This window comes from Temnothorax longispinosus, chromosome 7 (assembly GCF_030848805.1).
Source record: "Temnothorax longispinosus isolate EJ_2023e chromosome 7, Tlon_JGU_v1, whole genome shotgun sequence".
Taxonomy (NCBI): Eukaryota; Metazoa; Arthropoda; class Insecta; order Hymenoptera; family Formicidae; genus Temnothorax; species Temnothorax longispinosus.
Window position 1 is genome coordinate 7,541,300 of NC_092364.1, and position 9,489 is coordinate 7,550,788.

Consider the following 9,489-nt stretch of genomic DNA (forward strand, 5'->3'; position numbering starts at 1 on the left):
TGCTGAATCCGATGGTATAAGACTCTGATGGAGTGTTGACGTGCAACTGCTTTAGTAGGTGGTATAGAAGCAATGTTGAACATTACTTTCGACGTAGATTTGGCGAAGCATGAAAATCGAAACTCAGCAAGAATACATTTTTGTCCTGCTATGTCAATGAAATCTGGATGAGCATCCGGATCTCCGAAAATTTTTGAAATATTCTGCAAATTTTCATCTTTTTGGAACAGTTTAATAAATTTTATTTTACCCTGCCTAAAAAATTAAAGTGGTATCACAACCAGTGAATGCGTGAAGAAAGAGAATATGCTCAGCAATATCAGAATATTGGAAGGAAGTAGATGAATAAATCTTCTGCTCTGTTTTTTCCTTGCTCGGTTTCATAAAATAGATGTTAGATTTAGATGATGCTAATAAGGCTGTCAGTAACACTAAAAGATCAATATCTTCGCCAAAAATTTTCAACTTGTGACGTCCTGGTGATGCGAAGTTACTCGATCCGGCAGAACGCCTTCGTTGATGGGTTTTTCTTCTGCGGTTAAGGAGGTAAAATCCCAAGATAATTAACTGTTGTCGGCGATGTGGATTGTGGCTCCTCAGATCCGTTCAGGATACCAGGTATTCAATGAATCTTTTTAACTCTTTTTCAAGATTTAAGAGTACGATATTTATAACAAAACTTCTGATAAAAGTGTTTTATGGAAGAGCGAAACAAGTATAAGATATGTGGTCGCTTTCTTGGCTCGCTCCACTCTTTCTTTTCTTTGCTTCGTTTTTTTTTTCTTCTCTTTCCTCTCCACCGTCGCTCGTTCGCTCCCTCTCTCTTGGTCAATATCTTTATACTTTTTTAAAATTTCAGTTAATAAAAACTGGCATTCATCGCGATGTTTTTTTAGAAACGAAGAAATAAAGTCAATAGCTGTTTTTGCATATTTTGTTTCGGGACGTCCGGGAACCTCGTACGTTTTCAAAGAATGAAAAAATTTTCGCATACATGAACCGTGGTATCGACCCTGGGCTGCAATTAAATCCATTAAGATGCGCATACAGTTTCGCCCCACGTATCTTCTCTTTTCTTTGCAGTTTCCAAAATATTCTCTTTAACTTGCATTGTACTGATCACGTGCACAGTAACGCGTCTTGCAACATTCTTTTTCATTTGTTTTTTTATAAATTCTTCCGCTGCATCTTCCGCGCAGAACAGACACGTCGTCTTGAAGTCGAAAGATGGAATGCTTTTCGGAAGCCGATTACACTAGGAACAGCTTTCTCCTTGGCTCTCAGTGATGCAATTATAAGTTTTTGAAGTGAAACTTCTTTAGGCACGGTAGTGAGTTTGATTCGCGACACGAAAAGTGTAACGAAAATTTGACCAATAGGCGTACGGCGTTGGCGAGACGGTTCTTCTTCTGGCATGGCACGGTAGTAAGTTTGATTATGCGACACGGAAAAGCGACACAAAAAGTGTAACAAAAATTTGACCAATAGACGTACAAAATGAAACTTCTTTGGCACGGTGGTAAGTTCGATTGTGCGACACGAAAAAACGTCACGAAATAGTGTCACGAAAATTCGACCAACAGGCGTACAAAGTGAAACTCCTTTTGGATCGGTAAGTAAATTCGATTTTGCGACTCAAAAACGCGTCACGAACATTCGATCAGGCGTACGGCACTGGCGAGACAGATATAGTGAGAACTGCGTGTAACTATATTTTCGAGTTGCGGGCGGCTTGGAGTGACTAATTCCGTTGTATTGTTTTTTTTATTAATTTCAGAAAAGTTATGGCAAAGCCTTGCCTTCAGAAGTTTCACTTCTAACGCGCGTGGCGACCACGCGTTCATTTATTTATATAAGATTTCTGGCACTTGACGTGCACAGTTACACAGTTTAATCCCCTTAGGAATAATTGTTTATGTCTTTTCTTTCTCTACTGCTCTCGATGAGAGTTTTAATCTCTCTCTCTCTTTGACATCAACTGTATCACCGCGGGATAACGTCTCCTCACAAATAAAACACTGCTCTAAATTCATAATTTTATTTTAGTATAGAAACACGAAAAACACATGCAGCGTCGACCAAAGCCAATGCTATACTAAATTTTGACCTGAACCCAGCCACCGAAGGACGTATGAGAAAGCCATTGTGTGCGTCCCCTCGCTAGACCCTTCTCCGATACATTCCCAGTCAAAAGTTTGGGGCACGCTATAGATCGTACATTTATTAGAATTCACTATTTATTAAAATATTTAGAATTCACATTTAGAATTAACCGTAATTTGCATAATATAATAATTTAACATTGTTTTATTGTAAACAGTGAGATAATCGTCATAACTATATCTTTTAATTTATTTAAAATCTTGGATGCTTCTAGTTTTTAACAATAAGGAGTGTACTTATAGCACTGTCGACTAAATAATACAAAGCCAAATGTGTGAAACGACAACGGTTCACTAGCACAATAACAACGCCATTTACCTGAGAAGTGAGATACGGCGAGATAGAGTCGCTAAAACCGTTTGTTACAAAAAGTATCTTACTATTCCTACTCCTCCCGGCTCTAACGCCAAAACTATTGGTCGTAAGAAAAAAACCTATACTTCCTTTTTTGTAGAAAATTTAATTCCCTTCAATATTGTATTAATCTGTTGTTTTATCCTAAGTCTAATGGAAACCGAGATATTCGCGAAAAACCGATTTTTCACCCCTTTCTTCCAAGATGGCGGCCGAAGCACATCACGGGTGAGGTCGGAAACTTAGTATGTCATTACTGACACCCAAACAAAGCGATTAAAAATTTTTCCAGCTTTGTCCGAATTAGTCGATTATTTTGTCATTTTTAACGACATGCCGACTGTACTTAAGACCGCTCGGAAAAAAAGAATTAGATTTACTGAGATCTGACCAGATCTGGTTTATCAGATCTGACCAGATATAATTTAATTTGCAAATTGTCTTTATTTTTATTGCCAGATCTGAACAGATATAACCGAATCTGACCAGATATAACTTGATCTACCGAAATATATTATTTATCGAATGTATCTAGATCTGCTCAGATATAATAAAAATTATGAAGGAATGTAAAATGTTATCAAACCATAAATATATTGATTTAATTCGAAATTATGTGCCACTTTATTATAACCGTGGGCTCCGATACACGATACAAGTTGTACCGTATACTTGATTTATATACCGTTCTTATACTATCGTTTGTCATATTTAAAATACGAGAAACGGATCTCATTGAATGCCATCTATCAGATGATCCGACATTTGCACAGGATATAACAAAAAGGTTGGGACACTGAATTATCTCGGAAAAATGACGTTTTCGGAAGAAATGTTTTATACAAAAATTGTAGGGTACCAAGTTATATTCATTATGTTGTGATATTAGTTTGACCTTGAACAATCTTGGAAAAGTTACATCAAGGTCATATTAAGTTTTTTAACGGACACCCCTATTTTTTATGTCATATTCTTGTAACCTTTGTCGAGACGTTTTCAAAACACTAAGATAAAGCTCTGTGTTAAGAATTTCCTGAAATATTTTAAATTTTGTTATAACTTTTTTAATATAAAATATGTGATATCTCATAAAGTATAGACTTTTCGATATCTTTACTATCATACTTTTATATACGTAAAATAATGAAAGAAATCAAATAATAATGTTAATTTTTATTATTATTATTTTACATTTGCAATTTTGCAAAATTAAATTTGCGTCTACAAAATGCAAACAAATTTTTTAAAATAATTTTTTTTTTTTTTTACAACAATAAATTCCCGACCTTTTTGTTACATCCTGTATCCTGTATAACCAGTAAATAATCCTTATTAATTAAAGTAAAAAATGTAAAGTCTAATAATTCTTATTTAGGTTGGTAATTATTTATGCAAGTCTCCAAACAACTTCAACAAAATTTTTAATGTAATTTAGATATTAAATAATAATCAAATTGAGAATTTTATCACTTTTGTTTCTTCATCATCTGTAAGATTACAATGTACGAAATAACATATTTCTGTGATTGTCTGTTGTATTTTAGGTATAAGGCAAATTGATGAAAATGCTTTTATAACCATAGACCTAGAATAAGATAGACGGAGCGTAAGCTGCTACTATGGACAAGGGGGGTAAGGATAGCGCGGGAAAGGGAAATAGACCTAAGTCTCGGCAAAGTTCGGTTAGACTCGGGGACGTTCGGACCGCGATCGCAAACGTCAAATTTTGCAAATAAAAAATAAATATGCAAATTCTGCATATTTACCGTAATTACAACCATGAAAATTTGTGTTGTGGCCGGTTGCAAAAACCGGGAAGTACACTGTTCGCGATCGAACAAAAACCAGCGTCGACGAATCTATACCGCGAATCTAAGAAAATCGCTATTTCGAAATAATTTCGGGTTTTTCTGCCTTTCAGTGTAAAGTCGGCTAAATTCTATGTTAAGAAGAGACTCGTTCGCAGAAATATCTGTATATTTCCCGGTACACTTGAAGGGCAGAAAAACAGCGTTTTATTGTTATCTATATTGACTCGCTCCTTTGTCTCGGGGACTCGGTGCGCGAGGCATACCCCGGGCCCGGGGCAAAGCGAGCAAACAATATTTCAAAACAGCTGATCGGTGGCCGGCCTCGAGTTCAGCGTGACGTGCGTCAATACGAATTTCTCGAGACGCCGACAGCTGATTGGCTCAGCTGAATTTTCGGCTCGTTACCGGGGGTCCGGAGGATTCGAGAAAATTCGGAAGTCGTGGTGATAAAACCCCGGACCTTAGCGCGCGAGCTCGCAATCGACGAAAGTTTCTCGGAGAACGCGTATAGAAATTCAAGTCACTCGAGTATACGTTGCTTTGCGATTATCGTGTGCTTATTTTCACACGCGGGAATAGCCATCGTTCGCAAAATCTTATGTCCGTAGCTCGCGGCATAGCGACTCTGTACATAATTGTATATAAAATGTACATTATTGTATTATAGACATTTTTCTACTAAATAAAACTGGAACATTCAATTCTAAATTTCTTCCGACCCGCGACTCCTTCGACCATTCGCGCACATACACTGTGACGTTGCACTGCGTGCCCGTCACAGTTTTCCCCATTCCCATCGTTGTATTGCGCGCGTACTGTTGAGTTTTAAAGTTTTCAGGAAGAAGCGGCCGGAGGGCCCGTTTAGACAGCGTGGCGCCATCCGCCGGTGCGGTGGAGCGCCCTGATCTAGAGGGCCGCGAGTCGAAGTCGCGGGGAATGATCGAGGACTGTTGGGTAGACCGCGAGCGAGGACGGACGTCCGAGAGGAATTGTACCGAGAATAAGCGAGGGCGGCGGCCCTAAGAGATAGATTGAAGCACGGAAGGAAGGACGAGATGTAACCAGCCACCCATCCCAGACATCAGGTATCGGGGAACGGCGGGCGGAGTGTCGGTATCGTGTCGCGTAAGATTTTGAGAGAGACGCGTAGGCTTGCTTGAGAGTTTCCTTGCCTACGCGCCATTGCCGTGAATCCATTGAGAGGATTATAGCTTTTCGTTTCGTTTCTACGGGTAAGACCTAGCCCGCCCGCTGACTCCCCGTAAGAATATCGAAGGGGCGTCCGTTTCTTCTCGACTCGACCGACCTGGGATCGGAGAGTAAGAACGGTGCGGCGCCGGCCGCTCGTCACGAGGGTGATGCGTGTCGCGTAATAAAACCTCGCCGGTCGACTCAACAGTCCGTCGCGTTAGATTACCGTTTCGAGTATTCGGAAATTACCGTTTAGGATTATCGTGCCTATCGATTGGTGTGAAAGATATCGGCGGTAGAGTTAGTTTTCGCGTAGTGAAACTTCGTCGTGCGGGCTTTCCACGCGTCCGGCCGTCCAGGGGCGTGTCGGCCTCCGGGATACGTAAAACTACCGCGCCCGGTACGGGAAGTGTGAGGCGTCGGCATACCGGTCATAGAGACAGCCTTCTCGAAGAAGGTGCCCGAACTCGACCGCGATTAACGTTAAGAAATTTAGAGTAAGGTTTACTCCGGCTGAGAGTACCGCACGCCCCGGGCTGAATTAGGCGTGAGTATCACGTGCTCGCGGTGTGGACCGTGCGGCGAAGCTTCGCGTTACGTGTCGAGGGGAGGTATTGCGTGTATCGTTTAAGTTGCGAGAAACCTTGAGTTATATTGTATATTGTGCGTATCGTTTATTCGGCGAGAGATTATTTTGCGCGTATCGTTTATTCTTTGGCGAGAAATTATTTCGCGTGTATAGTTTGTTTTGCGGGATATTATTTTACGTGTATCGTTTTCTTTGCGAGAAATTATTTTGCGTGTATCGTTTATTTTGCGAGACAGTATTTAGCGTGTATAGTTTATTTTGCGGGATATTATTGTGCGTGTATCGCTTACTTTGCGAGAAATTATTGTGCGTGTATCGTTTATCTTACGAGGAATTATTGTGCGGGAATTGTTTATTCCGCGAGCAATTATTGTGCGCGTATCGTTTATTTAGCGAGAACTTTTGCGAGAAATCCCGACTGGATATCGTCCCCTCAGAGAGGAGCCATTAATTTGCGTGGTCGTTCGTTCCACGAGAAGTCCTTATTTTGGAGATATTACTCCTTCGGTGAGAATATCCGCGTGTAGCGGTCGTTCCCGAGACCTCTTCGTTCGCGTGTGTTGAAATAGAGTCATTCTCAGTAATTGGTCGCGTAGATATAGAGTAGAGTCATTTAATTACGATTCGGTGTGACGTGGTGGATACACTAAAAAAAAAATCTGAAAAAAAATATGTACACTAAATACCAATTAAGCACTTCATTTCCATGATACGCTTCTGTATTCTAGGTTATGGTATCCACCGTCCGGAGAAATGTGTCAAATGTGTAATCGAACAAACAGCGCATGCCAGCGCATCCCCTCCACATCAGTGCTGCCAGTAATCGGCCTCTGGTCGCATGGTCGCATAGGGAGGGGATGACGTACACAAGCGAGCGACCGTGTCCGTGTACGCTCGGCACTTCGGCCAGCTTTGGCGGTAGAAGAGTGCAGACATACAATCTGCTGTCTCTTTCTTTCTCGCTATAGCTATAGCTAATGCCGCCAGCCGCGAGAATCGTACTCGCCGCTCGTATGTTTCTTTTCGTACCTGTAAATAAATCTGTAAATGGAAATATAATCTGTACATAAAAAGATGTAAAATAATTAAAGAAATAAAGAATAGAAGAAGCGTAAATGATAAATGAATAATAGAAATACGCACTCTTGGCCAACATGTCTACCTCTTTCCTCAAAGTTCCGTTCTGAATTAAGAAAAATATCTTGTAATTAATACAAGAAAAATTGAATTAAAAATTAAATTATTTGTCCCAAATAGAAAATTAGAAAATATTCTGTTAGTATATATATCAATATATTTAGAGTATATTTGTCTACTTTTTACTCTGATAATAGCAAATAAATATAGTAAAATTATAGGAAAAATATTATTTTTACAATAATAATTCTGTTTTTAATTTTCTAAATGAAAAACGGTAATCTCTTCCGTTTATGAAAAAAATTTAAACAATTGTTTATTTGACAATTCGACAATTAATCAAAATTATAATTCAACAATAACGTTTTACACAATTGTAAAGCATATTGCAATTATAGTGCATAGTAGTCCAAGAGCTGACGACAAATTTAGGGAATGTACTTTGGGCAAGTTAAAATAACAAAAAAATAATATTTTATTAATTGGTGAATCTAGAATCCTGAGTCAGGCAGAGGGTTTGCGGTTATTTCGCTACTGCGCAACCTATGACATTTGCAAAAAAATAAATAAAAAAAAATATCTTTTAGGCAACTTGAAATTTGTTTAAGGTGGTCCTTTCGCGGATCCAGCTAGTCAAGTAACAGTCCGTCATGAGGTAATTGAAAACAGACATATTGACAAACATTACACAACATCCCAATAATGATAATAATATAATATGATTTTACACGCACGATTTAATCGTATTTAATTATTTACTAATTAAAAAAATATCACAATAGTAGTGCGGTTGGACTCGATTTAGGTTAGGTCAGGCATGACAGTACGAGTAAAGCAATATGCGATTGGACCACTACTTATTTAACCTCATATATCAGAGCAAAACATTCGGCAAGCCTTTATTTTCAAGGTATGTACGAAATCCGGAAACTTCAGGGAATATTTTAAGACATGAATAATGTATTCATCTGATCGCTAAGTACATGTATTATTCGTTGAAAACCTCGGACGTGGCGATTTGCATCATTCTATCTTTCTCGTTCATTAGATGTAAACAAGGATAGAATGACAATGGCACGCTCCGCGAACGCACATTTAGAATGACTTATTTCTTGTAAAGTGTCGGTAACCTCACTTGATCTTTCGTACACATGCCCCTTATTACTGTATATTTAACATATATCAAATTTAGATACCTATCTAATACTTGTTCTCACGAAAGGACCACCTTAATCTTTAATTTTAGCATCTATTTAACCCAGAAATAAAAATCCCAGACTATTTTTTGGGTTTTAAACGAGGGGAAATTCACAGCCGGCATTGGTGTACAAAATTTCGGCAGTGGACTGAAAAAAGTAAGTAGTGGCCTATCTTATTGACGGCATTATGGGGAGTGGTAATAATGACTTGTGGCAGTGGCAGTGCAGGAGGTATTGCATAGCATTGCTAAGGCAGTGTCCGAATTTTATCCGGCATTGGCTCGGCAGTACGGCAGTGGACGCCCCTTACGTTTTTTTAGAAAATACGTATATCCGAATACCTAATAAATAGCACTATATTGACTACATCTTAAACAACGTTATATTTCCAAAATGTTTTTACGCTATCTTAAAGCAACAAAATAGCAACAAATTCTGGTATAAACGTTTATTCGATTTGAGAGCACTCTGTATATTTTTTTTCGCATGGGGGGGGGCCAGCTTGACACAGATTCTAGCCCCACCACATACTAAAAAACTCATAGAGTGCTCAAATCCAAAAAAACAATACACCAAAATTTGTTGCTTTTTTGTTGCTTTAAGATAGCGTAAACAAGTTTTCGAAATATAAGGTTCTGTAAACAATGCCACTAATAAATACTGCATCTTCGACCGTTATCTACGACTTTAATGGCTAAAAACTAAGTAAAAGAACTTGTTGCTCAGCTCTTTTTGGTCTTAAAATATTCTATGGACCGTGCCCTATCAAAATATGCAACTTACGATTTTGTTGCTCACCCTTAACTGCAAATAAACAAATTATTTATCTCCGCGTCGACCGTTATCTGCGACGTCGATGGCTAAAAACTAAGTAAAGGAATTTGTTGCTCGGGTCTTTTTGTTATTTAAATATTCTATGGAACGTGCCCTACCAGAATATGCAACATATGATTTTGTTGCTCGCCCCTAACTGCAAATAAACAAATTATTTATCTCCTCGTCGATCGTTATCTACGACTTCGATGGCTAAAAACTAAGTAAAAGT